Genomic DNA, 24,639 nt, shown 5'->3' with positions numbered 1-24,639 from the left:
TCATCATGTCATGTACACTAACTATATAGTGTGACTCTATTTATAACACAAACACAGTAACACACACACACACACACGCGCACGCATGCACACACGCACGCTAGGGCATTCACTTCTAGTCATTTTACTAGTTGACTATAGTTACCTAGTTTACTAGTTTGTTTAACTACCTATTATGTAAAAAATAATATATATTTGTTTTCTTTTTGGAAATAAATATTTGTACATTTAAAAACTGTGTACATTGGTGACTATAACTATAATCTACCTGATCTTGAGGCCTACAAAAAATTTAAAAAAACGTTGACTAGTCGGCACACACACACACACACACACACACACACACACACACACACACACACACACACACACACACTATGATCTATTATCAGGTGTAATCTCAGACCTCCATCAACGATCAATGATGCGGCAGGAAAAGCAGACAAGAGCAATCGATGCCCGTTAGCAAGAACGCTACCACACTTTGTACACTTATCACTTTCTTATACGCATGCATGCACGCGCACGCACACACACAGCCTGCACTGCTTGGTTCACACGAGTGTGTTTCTTTGTGCGTTTGTGTGTGCGTGCTGAACAGATAGTGTGAACCTGTGTTCACAGTTATTGTAAATCAAATTAACACCCTGTTAAAAAAAGTTTCTTTCCTTGAAACAAATTAAGTGTGCAGGTCTGGAGTGAAACATTATCATCTGTCTACACAGCAGAGGAATTTAATTTACATATGTAATGAGACTCTATACCGACTGCTGTGATGTGACTGTGTGTGTGTGTGTGTGTGTGTGTGTGTGTGTGTGTGTGTGTGTGTGTGTGTACGTGCTGTGTATGGTCTGTCTGTCTGTCTGTCTGTCTCACTGCCATCTGCCCCACCCCAACAATCAATTGAGGAATTGCGTGTGTGCGTGCGTGCGTGTATGTGTGCATGCATGTGTGTAGGTCCTATACTGTGCATGTAAAAAGACTCAATCAATAAAACATTCATTAAATATTGATCCTCAACATGAAGAGAAGGAACCACTGGTGGAAAGTAACTAAGTACATTTACTTAACTACTCTACTTAAAGGGATAGTTCACTATGCAATGTTATCGTCTACCCAGGCTTTTGTGTTTCACCCCAGACAGTTTTTAAGTTGCTCGATTCAGTATTTAGATATTTGACATTAATTTGATCAGACACATGCCCCCTTCCTTTAAAAAGAAAATGTTTCCCACCTAGATGCTGTAGAAAGATGTTACCCACCTAGATGCTATAGAAACATGTTACCCACCTAGATGCTATAGAAAGATGTTACCCACCTAGATGCTATAGAAAGATGTTACCCACCTAGATGCTATAGAAAGATGTTACCCACCTAGATGCTATAGAAAGATGTTACCCACCTAGATGCTATAGAAAGATGTTACCCACCTAGATGCTATAGAAACATGTTACCCACCTAGATGCTATAGAAAGATGTTACCCACCTAGATGCTATAGAAACATGTTACCCACCTAGATGCTATAGAAAGATGTTACCCACCTAGATGCTATAGAAAGATGTTACCCACCTAGATGCTATATAGAACGCCGCTGGTCAGATGTTTGGAGGATGGAGATGACCGTCACTGGACACGTTGATGGGAGGGCTGACCTGAGGAGGACACAGGGACACATTGTACTACAGTATTTCTACGTTGATGGGCTACTTGCATTGTACTTTTACCTCAGAAAAACATCGAAGCACTCTTTCCGCGACTGCACTCCACGATATGCATATACTGTACACAAGTATACGTATACGCAGGGCTTCAATGGTTAACAGAAAAACATTATTATCATCATCATCATTATTATTATTATTATTATTGCTGCTGTTGTTGTTGTCGTTGTCGTGAATGTGTCATGGCAGGAGAAAATGACATGATAAAAGAGAGACATCACACAACATGAATGTTGACATGTGTTAAAATGGTCAACTTAATGAGGCTGTCACTGATATGATTGTGCAGGACAGAATACAGTCATGTTAGAATACAGTCGTGTTTACAGAATACAGTCGCAGCAACCAACAGCCACACAGAATCCTACTACAGTCATGTTTGATGGTTATTTTATGTGACAGACTGACATTCAGGCATTGTGGCTTATTAGTAGGACTAATAAATACATTGTAATGCTGCATCAGACAGACAGACAGACAGACAGACAGACAGACAGACAGACAGACAGACAGACAGACAGACAGACCATAAAACAGATCTAATCTGTAGTGTCAGACAGTCACCATCCACCAAAACGTCAGACTCACTGCCATCCAGCGATCCGTTCAGTGACAGATGATCAAGCTGACAGAATGTCTCATTTAAACACAACTTTTTTTTTTAAATATACCATTTTGTAATAAAGTGAAAATGGAAAACAGACAGACAGAATGAGGAGGAGGTGGAAGAAAAAGAAAAAAAATAAGGTTTTTTATGGTAAATACTACAGGCTTTAAAAAATACTCTGCAGCTTTCAGCAGCCATGCTGGCAGACACAGATAAGCTGGAAGAGGCAATTCACAGAATCACAGGTAATATTGTGTTACTGAAGAAATGCCTTCTCTTCCTTTCCCCCCTTAAGCCCTTTCACGTTTAAATTGATTGGGCCAATATCCCTGCAGCTTTAAATTGATATGGTCAATCCAGATCACACATCCCAACAATGAGGGTGAACTGTGAGCAGACGTGATCCTGCAAATCCTCCGTGAAGCATGTTGAAGTTCTTAAACAACATATTCAGAGACGTATTGATATAATATTTACACCGCCACTTTCTGCCTGCACTGCAGGCCCTGAAAGAATAGGATTTCACACCACAGAATATATCAAGAGCATTATCCTTTGAGGAATGAAATTATATGGGAAAGTTTCACTGCAAGTTTGCAAAGCAGCTGTGTTGACTAAGGCTGAAAATAGCCCATTCACGAGCTCATATGTTCTGTTTACTGAAGTGTGTGGGTGTGTGTGTGTGTGTGTGTGTGTGTGTGTGTGTGTGTGTGTGTGTGTGTGTGTGTGTGTGTGTGTGTGTGTGGGTGCGCGTGCGTGCGTGTGTGCCGTAATACCTACAGCAGGTGGCATAAACACAGTGGAATAAAGCTTCACCTTCAGTTATTTCTAATAACGATAGAGTATCTTATCAAATGATATAGTATCTTATCCATGTCCATTCATATTTATGTTCACCTTGATGAGAGATTTAAGATTTAACATTCATAAGACTGCAAGGATTAAATATTCATCATGACCCAGTTATATGGAGATAGAAGACTATTGTGAAACAGGGAGAAGATGTGGAGGACAACATGTACTGCACATAATCCACACATTTAATTATGGATAAATTGCATGTGCATTTGAATTTAATTATAAATCAATAATGATCTCTTTGATCTGTCGTTATGTAATCCAATCAGCAGTTGAGAGAACACACATGTCCTGACTCAGACACAGGGCCCTATTTTGCATGTCCAGCAGGTACCAGGTCTTATGACTTAACTTTAAGACCTGGAGGCGTGGCCAATGCTATTTGGCCGTTTTGAGTGGCCAAACAACATTGGCCACACCTACAGGTCTTAAATTAATCCTGCCCAGCCCTCTAGTTAGTTAGTTTAATTTATTGTCCACGTGTGGAAATTTGTCTTCGGTCTCAACAACAGTAAAAAACAAACAGCAACAACACTTACACAATTATTTTTCATGGCAAAAAATGCAGGACAACAGTGGCAAATACATTTAAAAACAACAAATCTAGCGAGACATGGTATCATTTAGTGCCTTAATGGCATTTGGGATGAAGGAATTTAAAGAAATGTTGCGGTTAGCTTTTGGTACTTTGTACAGTCTACCAGAGGGAAGTAGTTCGAACTCCCTGCAGAGTGGATGAGAGGGGTCATTTGCTATCTTGACAGCTTTTTTCCGAAGTACTTCCTTCTATGCGGGATCGTGAGGCCAGTGCCAGAGAAATGCACGAAATAAGCAAAGAAGAAGAGCCACATCCGGAAGTGATAGCCCTCCATATCTGTAGTCTAGCCTCACTCCAACTCTGTACGGGGTCATACCTATGTTCCCTCAGCCCTATGTTCCCTCAGAAGGAGCATTGGTCCGAGGTGTGGTGGGGGTCGGGAGAGGGTGGGTGGTTAGGTTTAGGTGTCTGCCCCGGGGGAGGTTAGGGTTAGGGTGAGGGTTTGAGGTAGGTTGTCGATCGGACCGTCGGCATATTGACGCGGACCCGAGGGAACATAGGGCTGAGGGAACATAGGTACGGTCCCCTGTGTACTAACTACTAACTAGACGATATGTATTCTTAGCGCGACCTCGGAGTAATGTTTTATTAGGCTCTAAACATGGTACTTTATCCCATTCTGAGCACAAAAACCACTAATGACCGTGTGCATGGGCGCCTGCACCGATGATCGTGATGTAGACTGTTTCTACCACGAGATATCTCATGGATGGCTTGGAATGGTTTAAGTCATAAGACCTGGTACTTAAGAAAATAGGGCCCATAATGTTTTTATGTTCTCTCATGAATTAAAAGAGAAATATAAAAGCAAATTCTATCATACATTGTCATAAATGTCCTGATATTGTCGTCATAAGCGTGTTGTGCAAACGTAGAGAAAACAGTGGTGAAGTCCCTGCCCACCACCGTGGAGGTTGTGGGTTAGAATCCTCCGCGGTGTGTCCGTGTCTATGCGAACACAACTGGCCCGTACGTGTTCGGGGGAGGGACGCTGGGCGGGGAGGAGGACGCTATATGTCACTCCATGTACTCCTATGGGCTGTGGCCTGTCAGCACCAGGAGTGTTGGGCGGGAGGAGTATTTGTCCTCCTGGTGCGGGCTCCTCACTGACAGGTGAGTCAATAGGATAGGACAAATTAATAACAGATGCTTCTCGTCATGGTTAAAGTTGTGTTGGAGCTACCCTGCTGACTGTCCACAAGGCAGTAAGGCACCCCTTGTTGGTGATTATTGGATATGTACGGCTGTCATGCTGCAAGTTGGATACAACAGCAGCGACAACACACATAAATGTGCGTGCAGGAGGAATCGACTAAACGGTTAAGCAAGTGTGTTTGGTTTTTCTATTATATATAAATATTGAATCAATAAAAAGTAACAGATTTGGACATACTACATATTTCCAGCTTGAAGGTTTGCACAGTACAGGGCAACATGTACAGTATATACTCTACTCTAATACAGTAGAGTGAGAGTCGTCTCCACAGTGTGTGGATCATTCTTATTTCATGTTGAACAATACAGAAGTGTGGCAGCCACTCCGAGCCAGCCTTCACACACACAGTGTGGCTCATTAAAATTTCATACTGTACCACATGAACCCAACCACAGCCATTTCTTCATCTTAACATAAAATGACTGACATTTCCGACCGCAGCGAAGCGTGGCCCAATTAATTATTCACGTACCATTCAAAGGATTTCCTGCAGAAAAGGGCCGAAGAGAGAGAGATCAAAACCTTCACTTCAAAGGCTTTTTGAGAGGCTCTAGGATCCTCTTATCCATTTTGTTATTAACTAAATATTTATCCCATGATTTTTTTAACACTTATTTTGACCCAGTGTCAATTATTGTCTAATGTAATCATGGGTGCAAAACAGGAGGGAGGCAGTATAGCGACCAGGATTATGGCATGTTTTTTGTGAGTGTACCTATCCTAGGGGACACAGAGAACTCCACACAGAAAGGCCCGTTTCGCAAACCCCAACCTGATGACACGGAAGAGAGAACACGCACCCAACGGAAATCGAACCCAGGACCTTCTAGCTGTGAGGCGACAGTGCTACCAACTGTGCCACCGTGCCCCCTTCACTCTATCCATTAGTGATGTCTGCATGCTGGACATGCTCCATGTGTCCTCTATCCATTAGTTAGGCCTAATGGGCCTGAGTTACTGTCGTAGCAGAGACTATAGTTCCACCCTTGTCTGTCCCTGTGTGTCCGCCCGTCCCCTCGTCTGTCTGTATACAGCTAGGACTCTATTTTCCTCCATGCTAAACCCCTTATCCCTAAACTACTTAGTCTTTTTACTATTTTGAAAAACATTTTTGAATAGATAAAATAGCCAATCTACATCGACACGTTGTGAGCTTGTAGATTGGCTATTTGAACTATAAAAAAAAGGCAAAGTAGTTTAGGGAAAAGGGGATTAGCATGGAAGAAAATAGTAGCCTGGAAAATAAGCCAGACTAATATCACACAACACTGTCGCCGCCGGCAGGCAATTATTTTTTGCCAATGGCTGATTCGGTCTGGCTTATTAGCCAGGCTAAGAAAATAGAGCCCCTAATCTCCGGCACCGTTGGACCAATCGGCGTGAAACCATGCACAAGCACACTCACATGGACACGCACGCACGCACGCACGCACGCACACACACACACACACACACACACACACACACACACACACACACACACACACACAGAGGAGCCAATCAGATCATACTGACTTCAATCAGGGCTCCTCTGGCCAATGGGACACCAAGCAACGGCAAAGCTGCTCTCTGGCCAATGGGAAGGGGAGAGGCAAATATCCCTGGCAGCCACGCACGCAGGCTGCAGACACAGAGCAATGCAGCAGAGAAGCATGCTCACACTCACGGGTTGACGGGGAATGACCTAAGAGCTCACCCCAACATGGCGCAGGGGGGAGAACACAACGGAGACAGGCAGCGCACGGAAACAACGGCCGTGAGGCACGAGGTTGTGACACACAAACATACACGTTACAAAATTTATAATCATACTAATATGGGGAGGACATAACGGAGACAGCACACGCAAACAACAGCCGCGAGGCGGGACTTGAGGTTGTGACACACAAACATACACGCCATAATATGAGGGACACACACACACACACACACACACACAACGGAGACAGCACACACAAACATACACGCAATAATATGGGGGGCTTCTTTCACCTGACAAATATCACTATGTGATCATTTATTGTTTTATATTACTCCTAAAGATTTTTGTCCAAACATCAAGCAAATCAGTACACATTATCTCTATAGCCATGATGTGGTCAAGACATTGTGTCCGATTCTTAGCCAATCAGTCCATTCAATCAGTCCATCCAGATTGGCTAACATTGGCATGTCTGTCTGTCTGTCTGTCTGCCTATGTCTGTCTGCCTGTCTGTCTGTCTGTCTGTCTGTCTGTCTGTCTGTCTGTCTGTCTGTCTGTCTGTCTGTCTGTCTGTCTGTCTGTCTGTGGTAATGGCTACAAGTCACACTCATGACTGCAGTGACTGCTGTAGTCCTTTAAAACGTCCACTTGGTTCACAGTAGCCTGAGGTGCGCGCACACACACACACACACACACACACACACACACACACACACACACACACGGACACACACGGACACAGACACAGGCAGAGCACGAGGCAGAGCATCAAATACAAACCAAGGACATTTCACACAAGTCCCCTGGTCATGTACTGTTCTGTCTCTTGAACTGACACATGCACACACACACGCACACGCACTCACACAGTGTGTGTCACACACACACACACACACACACACACACACACACACACACACACACACACACACACACACACACAGAACTGGTGAATGATGCATTTATGCTGCAATGTACTGAACCAAACTTATACAGAACCCACACGATATGTAACTGCATGCAACAGTCGCTGATTGGCCTAAATTATTGTCTATAAACATACATTCATGAATCCACGCAAAGCCGCTAACCGGCTGTCTGTATTGAGCAATTGAGCAAACACTCCTTGGGCTAAAAACGGCCATAGCCACTTGCCCAAAATTGCCCAAAATGTGCAAAATCTGTCATGACGGCTATAGCCGTTTTAGCCTAAGGAATGTTTTTTGTGCAAGACTAATGCTTGGAATGCATTCAGAATCATGAAAACCGTGGTGTAAAAAAGTTTTACATGTCACATGGTACATTTTGAAATTTTTGTCAATGGTATGGTCACATATAAACCCCTATAAGAAATTGCTCAATACTGACAAAGTGTTCATATTTTGAACGAGAGGCGGATGAGGAGCAGTAAAGCGCTAGTATATCCATCAGATCAAAACCACGGAGAGCGCCCTGGATTATGAGAGATGAGGCATTCTTCCTGCCGCGCTAGCAGGCAAGTGAACGGGAAGCTAATATGACCGTAGGGCGAAGCGTACGGTGGCCGAGAGTCTGACTGAAAAAAAGAAATAGAATATTCTCCCCTCGCCTGATATCATTGAGGATGCGCTAGGACGTGTACACAAGTCCAATGCATGCGTCGGTTGGATTCCCTATGACGTGTGGACACGTCGGATGGACAGAAACGGTTAAGAGGTGATTACAGGAATATATGAATACAGGAATCTATGCGGGAATGGATGAAAAAACACATCTAAATGCTATATATAATATGCTCTGAGATGGTATATAGCGCTTTTTCTCAAAGTGGGGTCCTGTTTCAAGGACGTGTGGGGGTCACCATGAAATGGTTCCCAGCGAAAGGAGAAACGGTTGGAACACGAATAAGTCTTTATTTTTGGCTATGAGAAAATAACCAATGTGCCATTTTCAAAATGTGTAGAAAGAATCTTAGAAAATCTTCTCTTATGGGGGTCCCTGGCACAGGGTATTTTCAGACAGGGGTCCACAGCCAAAAACGTATCAGTTTGGGGGTCCTCGCCATGAAAATGGTTGGAGCACTGTTTTACAGAACGTGACAATGAGAGAATGAGATCATTTGGATCAAGATAAAAACATGACTCTCCTTTAAGACCAAACTATTACTGTCTGCACTCTGGGAGATATTTACTATAGAATACAGTGTTACACACTCAGGCATGAAGGAAGCATGAGTTCAAGTCCGTTGCTCTCCCCGGCAAGATTGGCGGAGGGTGTGTAGAGCCCAGGATCACATTAGATCATTGACACAGGGGTGAAAAATGGGTTACAAAATCGTGGGATAAATTATAAAAAAAAATAAAAAAAGAATACAGTGTTACACTAGTACTGTTTTATGTCAGTTTTTCTCCCTCACGATCGCAGGAGAATACGTAAGTCAGATGTTTTTTGCCTGTCTGAGAGAGACATCGCGTCTTACACATGCATTGATCTCGAAAGTACCTTTCTGCGACACTCTTTTGTTGGTGGACTTTAAGAGGTAAACTCAGTTGGTACAACGACATGGTTTCCGTAATTATGCTGTCATGAGCTGCATCATTGGGTACAACAATATTAGCATTCTGCTGCTGCACATGTTTTCATCCAAATGGTAATCAGCTGAACGTCTCTATCAGAATAGTTGTAAGCAGGGGTCATCGCCATTGGCTTGTGGTGGACATTTTTGTCAACATTTCATTTTTGCCATGGACATATACAGTACAAAATGAGTGGACAATAAAATAACCAGAAACACATGAATATATTGCCATAACAGGTCTGTAAACTCTGAGAGTGTTCAAATGGAACCAAATGGACCCTTACGGGAATACTCTCAGAGTTAAGGGGGTCTTTGCAAATAAAACATTACGAAAACCATTAGTACTAGACTATAGTGGACTTCTAATGATCATAGTGATTGTCGTACAAATTCTGAAGAAACAGGGAGACTTGACATTCAGTATTAAAGTGGGTGTTATAATCAAAATAAGAACATTATAATGGTGTGTAAAACAAAATCAAACATGTGCCACAGACACGACCAAGTCTTTGCCATGGACACAAGGGTACAAGTTGGTGACTAATGGTTGTAAGTACAAATCACGGGGGTGCCAGAGTGGGCCTGAAACCCTCAGTTTACGTTTTATGTGCAGTTTCACTATATAAAAGATGTGTGCCCCCACGCCATTTTCAATTGCTCCTGCAGAGGCTGGTAGAAATGAACCTGTTGAACAGTCTTTTCTTCATGGAGTGACAGTTGAACAATGAAACGCTGAATGAATCAGAGAGACAAACTCTTCACTCTGACTCACTGTGAGTCCACTGCGACTACACTGACCTCCTGTCACGGATGATGTCACTGATTATGTCTACCGGTATATATAATCAGAGCCATAGAGTAACACAGAGTTACGACATTGAGGGGGGCAGAAAAGAGTGTGGTTCATGTACTCACGCGAGCCCAAAGACTCCAATGTATTCCGTAAACTTCCGGTTGTCCCCTTTTGAAGGGACAAAGGGGGACAAACCAACAGAAGTCTATGTAGAAGAGTCTGGCCCCATGAAGTGAACGGAGTTGTGGTAACAACTAGGTAACTTAGGTAAATCTCTAATCCAGGTTGCCCCTGGAGGTTGCACCCTAACAATTTGAGTGCAAATTTTAACTGCAGTGCAGAATGGATCTGAAACAAGACAAAGAAGACTTAGAAAATCTGCCCCCTTTCTTCCTGTAATGACCATATCTTCATAATGACTACTTTGGAACACAATTACCTTTCTTTTTTTTCTTGGCACTTTTCTTGGCACAATCCTACAATTTCTTAGATGTTTAGCAGACACTAGCTTATTAATGTCAGAGTTATTTGAGTAAGATCAGACTAAGTCGCACAAAAAGAAGATAAATACAGGGCAAAGAAAACTTCAAAGTACCATAAGTAGGATAGCAGCCAGGTCAACCTCAAAGCTAACATAGGCTCTAAACAATGTGCTATTATCAAAATAGCATTCTTAGCCTTTGTGGACAGGACATATCAAATTAAGTAAGACACGACCAACCAAATAAGACCAGTGACTGAGGGAAGCAACATCCAGCGTCATCTATCAAACAACATGGCACAAAGCCATCCTGTCCAAGGCCCTATCAGTCAATGGGGCAGGTCCTCGGGCCCATTGTGCGTCAAGCACATCATTACACAACATCCCTGGTTGCCTGTCCTTCACTCGGTCTCTGCCTGTAGCCTAAATGCCGCTAAAGAATTCTAAACAAACATCCAAGGCCTCACAGTTTGTTCAATATCGAAGAGAAGGCAGTAAGTCCTCAATGTAAGTCCAACTTCAGAAACTGCCTACCCCCCTCAGGAAGGAGGTCTCTGGATGTCAAACTATGAATGGAAACGACCTGGACACTCCATGACTCCAACATGCCGAACTGAGAGATACAAGAAATCACCAATCCCATGTGTGCAGACTCTTACATGATAGTGGATTTTAGATTTGTGTTTTGGGTTATTGGATTTTTAGTTAGGCAATTGGCATTTTAGATTTAAAGTTTTATATTGAAATCAGCCAAATAATTCAGATATTTGAAATGCACCTGTATTTTGTGATCATGCTGAAAGCTGAATAAACATAAACATCTCAGAGCTTACCAGTAAATATCAGGTTTCTCAACCTTCAAGAGGAGAATATAAGCTGGTGATAAAGATATGCAATTCTATTGGAGGTCGATGTTCTTTCACAGCGACTAAAAGCATGAAGGTATGGTTAAGGTTATGAATATATACTGCTATGAATTTTTTATGTGAAATACTCGTGTGGTTTATTCATTCAATGCCCACGCACTGCAAACATATTTAGAGTCTGAAAGCAAACCAAGATAAATTAATACAAAGAAAAAAATAATCTAATATGAGCTCTATAGAAGTCTTCCCTGGATCTGTGAATAACAGAACATACGTACTGTCTATTAATGAATGTTAATCTACCTAATGATTTATTGATTAGACAGACAGTGAACATATAATATAATTATCTAGGTCTATCATCAATGTATGTAGGTATATATTATCATATATCATATATATATTACCCCCCCCCCCCACACACACACACAGGTGAGTCTCATTATTCATGAGGAGCCAGAACTGTGACAGAGTATGCAGAAGATACTTATATATACCATTTACACCAAATACATTAAATGGATCGAGGGAATAAGGCATGGACTAGAATAGAAAATGTCTAATTTCATTATTTTGATTCAGACCTTTTGGAGACATGGTTTGTAGTGTATATATATATAATAACTTTCACGTCTAGGAGGTTGTCTACATTGCCACTCCTTCGTGGAGTCTTTCTTGACATGCTCTATTCCTATATACCTTGTTGTGCTTCTGCAAAGTGCACAGCTGGGTTGTGCTGGTCTTTCATGCGTATGTTGCTTCTGTGTTCTGCAATTCTGGTCTTCAGACATCTGGTTGTCTATTACTTTTAGTCTAGTCATCTGAAATGTTTTACGTTTAGTCTATAGTTTTAGTCGAAGGTGGATTTAGTCTACTAAAATGTATTTTTGTCATTTATACTCAGCTGTGTGCTGAAAATAGCAGATCTACAAGCTGTAGATCGGTTATTTCCGGAAACATACAATGACTAGTCTTAGTTCTAATGGATCTCGTCTCCACTGGTTAGTGAATAAAAGGTAGTGGACCAAAACGGTTGTAGTTCCCAGAATACACACAGAGACTGAATCACAGTCACAGCACCATGTGTCATGTTGATACTAACTGGATGCTTAACGCAGCCAGCGTGTGTTTGTGCGAGTTTGTGCGAGTTTGTGTGTGTGCGTGTATGTGTGTGGGTGACATTCAGAGCCAGCAGCAGACACACACACACACACACACACACACACACACACACAAACACACTCACTCTTGGCTGAGCGGTCGGCTCTCAGCTTGTTTGAGGCTCACAGGACCAGATGTCTGCTGTCCTAAAATATTATTTGTAATACATGACACATACATATATAGCAGAGAGCCGTCCTTCATTAAATATCATTTATAATACATGACACTGTACATATAGAGAAGAGTCGCCTCTGTCCTTAATAAAATATTATTGAATACATGACACTGTACAAATAAACGTGGTCGGTGGGTGAAATTCACCCGAACACCTGCCTGTAGAAAACAACAGGGATGTGGGCATGGAAACAAACCTACCTTCTATGATGTCACTGCAGCATCATGAAGGTACTGAAAGACCCACCCACCTCAGACATTAAGCAACATTATGATGTCACTGAGCATCATGAAGGTACTGAAAGACCCACCTCAGACATAAGCAACATTATGGGACTTACAAAAATATAATTGTCTGGGTGAGAATCAGCCGGGTTCAGTGTTCTATAGGATTAACTGAAGACAAATCCTGTAGGCCAGCTGTATGCAATCATCGTCAAGCTGCGCTTAATGTGACACCGCAGCATTTATTGTGCCCAGTGAGGGCACCGATTTGTCTACAGGGCAATGCTTCTCAAACTGTGCCCAGCAGGACCCCTGGGGTCCTTGAGAGAGTTCCAGTGGGTCCCCAGCTAAATGATAGTTTGGAACCAAATTGACCCTTATGGGTCTGTAACTCTGAGAGTGTATAAATGGAACCAAATGGACCCTAATGGGTCCATTTGTACACTCTCAGAGACCGTAGCCTAATTCAGGTCAAACCGGGGGCCCTTGAAATGAAAGTGGTTGAAAATCACTGCTAGAGCTGTATAAATCTCCTCTTATGGGGGTCCTTGACATATATTTTCAAATAGGGAGGCTAATGAGTATCATTTGGGGGGTCCTTGACATTAAAAAGTCTGGGAACCACTGGTCTACAGGGCAATGTTAATTTGTTGAACAGTAACAGTTTTATGACATTTTATGACAATGTTTCTACATGACATGTGCGTGCGCCTGTGTGTGTGCGCTGCAGCAGAATGCTGCATTGAGCTGCATAATTAATGTGCAGGGGGAGGGGCGTAAAGGGAGAAGAATCCAGCAAATCAGAGTCTGTTCTATTCCCGGCTTGGCGCGCGCACACACACACACACACACACATGCACACACACACGCGCACACACACACACACACACACACACACACACACACACACACACACACGCACACACACACACACACACACACACACACACACACAGGTTCATGTTTATGTTTATGTGACCCAAGAATTATCTTTGTAAAAACAACGTGCTGCACCAAGCCAAAACTGTATGAATCAAATCAAAGGATTAAAATACCAAGCAAATGTCAGCCAACACTGATGTGTGTGCGTGCGTGTACGCACGTGGCGTGTGTGTCTGTCTGAGGCAGCATTTGTATATTTTTTTCCCTTTGCTTTCATGCCTTAATTGATAGTACATTATGGTGACAGGAAATGGTCAGAGAGACAGGGAGTCGACATACAGCAAAGGTCGTCGGGATCGGGACTCGAACCCCCAACACGCAGGTGCCCGGACCACTACACCATGCAGCGGCCCGGGGCCTGTCCACACAGTATTAATACATTGTATGAAACGTGCATACCGGTAATATAAAATGATAAGAATATACAAGAATAAGAGTACAAATGGTATCATCATGTTAATCCTTTTTTTACATTATAAATATGATACATGCATGGTGTCACCATGTTAATGATAATTACAGGACAAACTATAGTCAAACACCAGCGGTTTCAGGACACACCTTGTTTGCCCCCCTATTGCGTGCGTGCGTGCGGGTGTTCAGGTCAGGTATCATATCAGCTGGTAGATAGATATCAATGTGTTGTGTTTAGTTTAGTTTGGCTCAGAGTAGAAGACAGGGTTAAGTTTCGTTTTTTGGAGCTATGTGTGTACAGCATAAGGAGGAAGTCAAGCGGAATGGCGGAAGCCACACTGCCTCAATGCCACAGGCTAGTGCGTCTTTTCCAGGACTTAACAATTCAATCCAAAGTGGCTTTATTGGCAATGAGAAAACGAACGTCTGCCTGGCCTATCGAACGTCTGCTTCCGTGACATACGCGGAAGCTTGGCAAGCTTCCGCTATGCTTCTTCCATGCTTCCACCATGCTTTCGCCATGCTTCCGCAAAAGCTTGCCTCCTCTTGAGATACACACGCCCCAGAGCCGAAGGAGGCGTCTACATTTCTACATATAGAGCGTCACAGTCCTGACCCGACAAGCGGCCCGGAAGAAAATGTCCCATTAATTTGCCCCATAGACATTTCAGAAAGTATTTCCTTTAAGCCTCCTGGGTTAGGGTTAGGGTGAGTTGGCTTTGTGTTTTAAATAAATACTTTGTGAAAAGTCTATGGGGAAAATGAATGTGGAATTCCCTTCAGGGCCGCTCGTCGTTCTGACAGGGGGCGGGACTGTGACGCTCTATGGAGGATACAGCATGCTGCATAAACAGGAAAGAGAAGATATATATATATTATATATATAACAGGAAGTAGGTGTGGGAGCCAGCCTTCCACACACGGTGTGGCTCATTAATATTTCATACTGTACCAAATGAACCCAACCACGGCCATTTCTTCATCTTAACAGAAAATGAATTACATTTCCGACCGTGGCCAAACGTGGCCAATTAATTATTCACATTCCAGTAAAAAGATTTCCTGCAGAGAAGAAACGCAATGTAGTGCCGAAGAGAGACGGCCCAAAACCTTCACTTCAAAAGGCTTTGTTGTTGATTGTTTTGTTATTGTTTCGCAAAGTTAGCATTTTTCAATTGGTTGTTATAGAACCACCCTTTGGCAATTGTTTTTTTTTGAGTTTTGTGACTTTGCCGTTTGGCATAACCCCGAGAGTTTCGTAAAAAACGACTGCACGTTGAGGCCATGCAGAACTGCAAAAAAAAAAAGAAAAAAAACGAAAAATGTGGACTGTCCACTCCACACACTGGATGTGGTTGCCAGTCTGAGCAATGCCTTTGTGTCCTTGAACAAGTTATATAATGAAGAGTACAGAATGTTCTATCTATTATGTAAGTACAGAGAGGTTCCCTCTATATTATGAACATTGTGTCAGTTATATTTTTATATTCCAGGATATTCCAACTATGAGTCACAGGCAGCTCAGAGATGAGAGGAGAGAATAAAACATGCCTGGAATCTCACAGCTATACAGTCTGAAAGGAATGCCATCTCTACAGAGACTCTGCTTTCCACATCCTCCCATTTATCCTCAACAATGTGGGAAACTTTGGCCACATTTCAGGCCTTTTATGTAACGTTAAGCACACGTCATATTTTAGTTTAAAGGGAGAAAACAGTTTTTTATATATTTTTTTATATAAGAATAATAAAAACACTCATAAGAAGGTTTTTTTCATATAAAAATAACTGGGACCTAAAAAGGGATCAAATTAATTATTTTACATTTCATGTCAACTTTAATTATTTATCTCCATAATGAACAGAATGCTCTAAAAGTTTTAATTCAGACTCCGATAAAAAGGACATTAATCACTTAAACCCTATAGCAGAGCTCCTGTCTAGATACCTATAGGTCCAAAATTGTTCAACTAGCCGATCTACATCGACACACTGTGAGCATGTATAGAGAGTATGCGCGTGACATCCTCATCAAACCAGGAAGTTATGCAGTAAAGCCTACTGAGTGGCCTTGACAGCCCATACATCCACACAGAAAAGTCATATCTGATTGCATTAAACAACGTTAAACAATGTTAAACTCACTTTGCATGTTGCTTTGCCACTCGATTTGCCACTCATTTGTGGGTTCTCAAAATGTATATTTATTTTGTGCTCAAACACGAAGATTTATGTATATTTCCGTACAGTAATGAGGATAATATGTCTATACAGGTATATGCTACCTTAGAATAGATGTAGGCCTAGACCTATTTGACAGGGCATAAACATCATTGCTTTGACATTAACGGCCATCAACGAGCACCAGCTGGACACACACACACACACACACACACACTGTTGTGGGCAGTTCAGAAACCCATCCACCAGTGACATCATCCTTAGGCAGATTTATTTTTTAAACAAGATATATTTACAAAAATGTTTAGATTTTTATTATCATATGGCTTCCATTTCCGCAATGCAACTTTTTAGGACTAGAAAGCCTGCAGTTTCTATTAGCTTGGATTCCCCATCGATGATGTCACTGGTGGACGGGTTTCTGAACTGAGCCCTCCTATGAGACTCAGATAGAGTAGGAAAAAAATTGTGCCATTTTATGATTCATGATTATTAGTGAGGACCTATTATATGAAGATATAGGTTGAAAAGTGGTGAAGTGGTCCTTTAAGGACCTTAAATCAGTAATCCTTAATTAAATGAATTATTTTAAGTAATCCTTCATTCTTAATCCTTTATTTTCGGGGCGTGTCGTAGGACTTTTAAAGATTACTGTCATTATGCTAATCTCACACTTCATATCGCACACACCAAACCTCTTATTATTCCCAGAGGCTATATATGAAAATGTTTAGTTTCTTTTAAGTTTAGGGATGCAAGGAGGAATATGTGGGTACATGTATCTAATGTGTCTCTGTACAGAAATTCAAAAATCGTAGGTGGAAGTTAAGAACCAAATATAAATTATCACAGGGTGTAACTTAATGCCCTACAATATATCTTGGGTTTATACCCAACGACAGCTGAATTAACCAGAGAATCCTTAATATTCTATGGTACTAAGGTTGTCAATATTACAATGTTGGCGGAAGGCACACCGCGTCACTGCCACTCAAGTGACTACTGGCCAATCACAGCGCGTCTTTTCCGGAACTTATCAATTCAAAAAGTGGCTTTATTGGCAATGAGAAAACAAACGTTTACACTGCCTGTCTGACTGGCCACACTATATTGTGACGGCCCCCTGGGCCTTTAGTCTACTATGTGGGGTTTCTGGTGTATGTGTGGCTGTGCCTTTAACAGTTCCATTGCAGTGTTGGAGGGCGGAGCCAGAGATGATGAGTGGAAGGGGAGACACCTGGCCAGTGTCCTCCCCAAACACTATTTAAGACACCTGCTCTCACAGCACTTCAGATCTGCATTTCTCCACAGGCTGCAGGGGCGGCCGCAGGAGAGCACCCTTGTTCTTTTGTTTGTTAAGTTTGGTTATACATTTTGGGCAGCATGTTTCCCTGCCAGTTTCAGTTGGAGACTTCAATTCGTTAATTACTATTTATATTATCAAGTATCAAATAAAATACTTATTTTTGGATTGTCCTCCGGTGTCGTTTCCCCTTTTTCGTTATGGCCCCAGAGCCAGCCATAACATGGGGGCTCGTCCATAGCTAAAAGTTTGGTAAGCTACAAAACTTTCTTGTTGTTGTAGTTTGGGCTGCTTGTTTAATTAACGAGCTAGCCAAGTTCAGGTTCGCACCTATCCTTTGTGGCAGCAAGGGGGTGGAGCCGTGGGAATAGGGGAGTCTGCAAGTCCAGTGACATCAGCATTGGAGATTCTCTATTCAAGTTAATTTGGGGAACCATCGGAGGTTTTGCTTGTGGTCACGGTGCTTAAGAACGTAAGTAATCTACTTTGTTGTTTGAAGTCATTTTTTGTTGGGCTGACTCTGTAAGGCAAAGCGCATTTCCCCTTTGGGACTTGTGAGCATTTAGATAGAAACGTAGTGTGGGGAGAAAGGGTTAGAGCTATACGCTCGGGAGCACTTCTTTGGCCTTGGGGCGGTGGCCAGCTTGCTGGAGGCTCTTCCCTCGCCAACGTTTCATGTGCATAATTACCTGTCCCAACTATCCCCTGAAGACTAGGGTTGAGATTTAGAGAAGTTTTGGCTAGGCAGTTAGAGGGGAGGCTCAACTTAATTTGACTTGTTTGGCATTCTGTCAATTGAATGCGCTACGTTCTTTTGTTTCCGTGGGCTTTGAGTTGTTTGTTTTGTTTTGTTTGGTTTGCTTTTGCCATGGAGGTTTCTGATTTTGTTTCTGATCCATCAGAGGAGGGCCTAGATTCCTTTAGCAAGGACCAATTATTGTCAATTGCCGAGCATTACGGCATTGACATTCCCGACAAAAGGGCGGGAAGAGATAAGGTCAAGGTAATGATCAAGGACCAGCTGTATGAGCAGCACATTTTGAGCCCGCAGCCGTCTCAGTGTGGGGCTCAGGAGGAGGTTGTAGCCGCAGTCTCAGTGCCCGCGGGGGCCACTGGGCTAACCTTCGAGGAGTTGGTGAAGCTGAAAGAGATGGATGCTGACTTACAGATAAAACTGAAGGAAAGAGATTTGGCGATAGAAAGGTTAAAACATGAAGCAGAGATGAAAAGGTTGGATGTTGAGGGTACACGGCTCAACTTGGTGAGAGATGGCACGATGAGTGAGGTGAAGAGGGGCGAGTCAGGTGGTGACAATGGCAACATCTTGAATAGTCTCCGGTTAGTCCCCAAGTTCAGTGAGAAGGAGGTGGATGTGTTTTTCACATTGTTCGAGCGGGTGGCAGACGCTCGGGGCTGGAGTGATTTGGACCGGACGGTCCTGTTGCAGTGTGTGCTCACTGGGCGTGCGCAGGAGGCGTTTGCCTCGCTGTCGGCACGGGACAGCACCAGATACGCAGTGGTCAAAGCAGCAGTACTGCGTACTTATGAACTAGTTCCCGAGGCATACAGGCAGCGGTTTCGAAGTTGGCAGAGACGTGATGTGTCCTATCTTCAGTTTGCCCGTGACCTGTCAACGCATTTCGAGCGCTGGTGTGTGGCGTCAGGTGTGGAGGACTACGATGACCTGTCTGCGCTGATTGTGTTAGAGCAGTTTAAAAACTCAGTCCCTGAGCCGGTGGCCTTGTATATCTGTGAACAGAAGGCAAAGACTGCAGCGGACGCTGCAGCGCTTGCAGATGAATACACATTGACGCACAAGGCGAGGTGGGACAACCGGAACTATGTTGGTGGGTCTGGGGGTGGCAGGGATACTGGCCAGGTTGTTGGGGGAAAATACTTCCCTGCCAGGACCAGTGGGAGTGTGGAGTCGGAGCGTAGGAGTGGACCGGCTGGTCGTGCTCTACATGACTCGGATGGTTGTCATTTCTGCCATCAGCCAGGACATTGGAAACTCCAGTGCCCTGTGCTTAAGTCACGTAATGAGAATGCCTCATCTGGGCCGAGTCCGTCTGCATTTGCAGTGTCACTTTCGAGTGGCATAGATCAACCTAACATGTCAAGTACCTTTTCTCCGTTCGTTTCAAAAGGATATGTGTCGCTGATTGGTAGCACAGAGAAAGTGCCAGTAACCATTTTGCGGGACACAGGCTCCTTTAAGTCATTTATCCTGTCCTCAGTTCTGCCGTTTTCTCAGACGACCAACACTGGGTCGTTCATTCCTGTGTTGGGCATGGAGATGTCAGTTTTCCATGTCCCTGTACACAACTTCATGCTATATTCATCTCTGTTTAAAGGTGAAGTCAGGATGGGAGTGAGACCAGCTCTTCCTATTAATGGGGTGACTGTTGTACTGGGAAATGATGTGGCAGGGGAGCGCGTTTTTGCAGATCAGTCTGTTCAGCTGCTAGAACCTACAGTTGACCTGGAGTGCCAGGAGGAAACTGCATATCTGTCTAACCTTCCTAGGTCCATTTCCCACGCTGAGTTGGTGAGCGAGCAGAAAGCCGATCCCACACTGAAAGACGTGTTCAATTTGGTTCTCTCCAAACAGGAGGTGAAAAATCGCGCACAGGGGTACTTCATTGAAAATGGGGTGCTACTGCGCAAATGTGTGCCACATGGCAATGGGTTAATTGGAAACTCAATTTTCCAAATTGTCATTCCTTCCAAGTTCCAGGAGTCCGTTTTGCGCATTGCTCACTATGAGTCAGGGCATATGGGGGTGCGCAAAACGTATGATGCGGTGTTCAAAAAGTTTTTTTGGCCCCGTGTAAAAAGAAGCGTGGCAATGTACATCAAAACCTGTCGGACTTGTCATGAAACTGAAAAACAAAATCAGTCCATCAAAGTGGCTGATTGGGTCCCTAATTTGGAGATAGCTCAACCCAAGTCTGTTAAGGGATGCTCTGTGAGAAAAATGTTAAGCCCAAATGAGGACAGTATGTTTCTGGAGCGTGACAGACACAAATCTGTCAATGTCAAATTTGTGAAACCTTCTGTGTCACAGGTGCACAAGGCACAATTGAATTTTCACCCTGTTTGCATTTGTAATGCACACAGGAAGGAAAAACATAGCAAAAGTGAATGGCAAATGGAAGTAACTTAATGTGGATGCTTTATTTGGAGCCTCATGGATTAACCCCGTGTTCATAATCTGTTTTGCATTATGTCTTAACCTTCCTCTTAAGGGCTTCAAGGTACCAGTTGCTGAGAGTGGGTGGGGCTAAAGTGTGATGCAGATGTGAGCTGGGGGGGTTAGTTTCAGTGGGGTTGCTTGCTTGTAAAGTAAAGTATGTATACATTTTCTGATTGTTTTTTTTTGTAACACAAATGTTGGGCCAGGGTTCCCTTTGGGACCCTGTTTTCGAGGGGGGGGATGTGACGGCCCCCTGGGCCTTTAGTCTACTATGTGGGGTTTCTGGTGTATGTGTGGCTGTGCCTTTAACAGTTCCATTGCAGTGTTGGAGGGCGGAGCCAGAGATGATGAGTGGAAGGGGAGACACCTGGCCAGTGTCCTCCCCAAACACTATTTAAGACACCTGCTCTCACAGCACTTCAGATCTGCATTTCTCCACAGGCTGCAGGGGCGGCCGCAGGAGAGCACCCTTGTTCTTTTGTTTGTTAAGTTTGGTTATACATTTTGGGCAGCATGTTTCCCTGCCAGTTTCAGTTGGAGACTTCAATTCGTTAATTACTATTTATATTATCAAGTATCAAATAAAATACTTATTTTTGGATTGTCCTCCGGTGTCGTTTCCCCTTTTTCGTTATGGCCCCAGAGCCAGCCATAACAATATATATATATATATTATTATTATTATTTATTTTTTATGGAGGGATAGACGGTAGGCGGGGAGAGAGATGGGGGGGTGACATGCAGTAAAGGCCGTCGGGATCGGGAGTCGAACCCGCGGCACACTGCCAGACTGGATTACCAGCCAAGGAGAGGGGACCACTGAGCCACTGGGCCCGGAATATTGATGCTGTTTACAGGTCACGCCTCTCTGTGTTTTCAGAGCGATACACATCTCATTCAACACACGTTTGTTCTACACACGTTCTACACACTCAGCATAATATCACCACGAACCTCTGTCACGCATCCACGATGATGAGCGTTATCATAGAGACACACACATTATTTATTATAGAGATAACGTAGAGTATGTCATGTCAGTTTTATAATGTGAACATTGTTGTAGCGATAAGTTACACGATGTGCTGTAATTAATACATCTACAAGATAAACAAGCTCACAGAACAAGCGCGCCCGAATCAGAATTTCAGAATATCTAAGTGCATTAAAAAAACATAAATACTCTATATTGACCTGTACTTTCTATTGAACTGTACCCATTCTACAAAATGTGAATACAATTTTCAATCAATCAATCACAATGTGTCATGATGTGTTTGTTTTGAGCTTGTAGATTGGCACCAGTACAACCAAATGTTCATCCATAAATGGTAAATGGTGCATCTATAAAGTGCTTTTAATCCAATAAGGCGCTTTACACAGATTGTGCATTACAGTACATTCACCCATTCGCACACACACAGATTCACACACCGATGGCAGATGCAAGGTAACAACCTGCACATCGGGAGCAATTACAGGTTCAGAGTCTTGCTCAAGGACACCTCGACAGTAACTCCGAGGGGAGAATGGGATCTCGGGTTCCCATCCGACCGGAGCCACTGCTACTGCTACCCCATTACACCATGATTCTCAGAGCCTCTAGAGCTGTGGTTAAACCAGCATGGCAGCCAGACAAAGACATTTCTCCAAATCTCATTTATTTCAGCCGCCTGAAGGCTCTGGGTCTGTTCCTATCCATACAGACTTGGGCCCTATTTTCGTCATTGCCTTACGCCTCATCCCTAAACTTATTTTCCTTTTTTACTATTTTTTAATCTACAAGCTCACAACGTGTCGATGTAGATCAGCACGGGTATAGGCAGTGACAAAAATAGAGCCATATATGTCTGTTCCATCACACAATAACACAACATCCAACAATAGTACACAACACAAGAACACAAAACAATCACACAATCACGCAACACAAAACAATCACACAACACAAAAAAATCACACAGCATAATCACACAGCCATTACCACTCGGCACCCATAGGTACGTTTGTAATCCACGTTATCTGCAGAACCGTTTGACCAACTTCAAATTGGCCACACACGTCCGGACCCGAGGGAGTGCTGTGTCCGACGTCGAAGACAGAAATGGCATGGCAACTCCAGCCTGGCAAATTACACACACCTGTCCCATTCATCACCCACACCTGTCACATTCCCCACACCTGTCATTTGATTACTTGATTCCACAGTCAGTTTGCACTGTTCACTAATGTTGTAGTCAAGTCCACCTAAAGAGAGTCCAAGTCAAGACCAAGTCCGAGGGGAAGGAGGGTCCGAGTCAAGACCGAAACCGTCCGGAGGCGAGACCGAGTCGACTCGAGACTGAGACCTGATTTGTTACAGAAAAGGTACAGAAAACACTGCGAGAGCATGTGCGTCAGGCGTGTCAGCTACGCTCCGTTACTTAACAAGATAGACACCAGACAGCTCTCTTCTAATGTGAATGGGCTCCTCATAATATGGGTGGGTATAATACAATTATTTCATTGCATTGTAGTGACTCGTCACTCGAGTGGACTCGGTGGGGGATGAGTCCCGAGTCCCTGCTTGGTCCGAGACAGAGTCAAGACCGAGTCAAATTATGGGCGAGACCGAGACAAGACCGAGAAAATAAAAAGACCAGGCTCGAGATGAGTCAAGGACTCCAGTACTACAACACTATACTCTTCACATATTCTCCACAGGCGTTTACCATTCACTGCACAAGGTCTTTCTAGAGCCGCCGATCCCCCCCCCCTATATATGCCCATATATAGGCATGCCTATATGGGCCTAAAAAAACACAATATAGACATGGATACCATAACAAATACGAGCAGAGTTGTGCTGTGTCCAGGAGGGTGTAATAACCAATAAATGTATTGGGGGCCAGACCTAGGAAATCACAGACGTTAAGGGTCTAATCCAGGGGTAGGCAACCTTTGGCACAAAGGAGCGTGATCACTGGCACACTGCCATAAGTGTCGGACTTTTCGTTTATATTATAAATAAATGAAGTCCCTCACATTTGTATGTAAATTGTAAATGTAAATTTCACCCTGCACATATTTCTACATGCATTAAAACGCTGAACTCTGACTGGGGAGGGAGTCTGGGAGATAGATGGGTTATTGCTCTAAAGATCATTATAACAAATAACAATGTGAAATAAAATATTTAAAAAGAAGGGAAAAGGTTATAATTGTGGATATTGATGTGGTTTCATTAAAATTAATGTTGACATGGCACACTGACTATCTAGAAAAAAGAAAAAAAAAGGCACTTCAAAAAGGTTGTAGACCCCTGGTGACTCTCACCTATAAACATACCAGTCGGACATCACACACAAACCAGCACGCTTCAAGATAAAACTCCAAAAAGCCTCCGTTCTCCTTAGAAGGACGCCACCTCTAGGTGGCAAAGAGACTGGCGCCTCCATACCCACACAAAGCACAGGACGCAATGTCATGTTTCATTGAAAACGATCTAAGTACCCAGAATATGCAAATGATAATGGTAATGATAATATTATGCTAATTTGATATGCTGTATAGTATTCACAGTGTGATTGGAGGGGGTTGTGTTTCTAATCTAATCCATCGGTACATAGAGGTACATGTATGTACAGTAGTGGATGCTGCT

The 24,639-nt window shown here is 43.2% G+C and overlaps 1 protein-coding gene across 1 annotated transcript in view; it reads right to left on the bottom strand.

Annotated features, from left to right (window-relative positions):
- Window positions 1-24,639, bottom strand: part of LOC308316126 (synaptotagmin-1-like) — a 100,994-nt gene that overhangs the window by 69,139 nt on the left and 7,216 nt on the right. Inside the window, exon 3 of the mRNA XM_080764531.1 lies at window positions 1,571-1,653. The gene's annotated coding sequence lies outside the window, so the exon portion shown is untranslated. The remainder of the gene's footprint in view (window positions 1-1,570; window positions 1,654-24,639) is intronic.

This window comes from Protomyctophum bolini, assembly GCF_963924005.1.
Source record: "Protomyctophum bolini genome assembly, chromosome: 5".
Taxonomy (NCBI): Eukaryota; Metazoa; Chordata; class Actinopteri; order Myctophiformes; family Myctophidae; genus Protomyctophum; species Protomyctophum bolini.
This window is presented reverse-complemented; position numbering and strand designations above follow the sequence as displayed.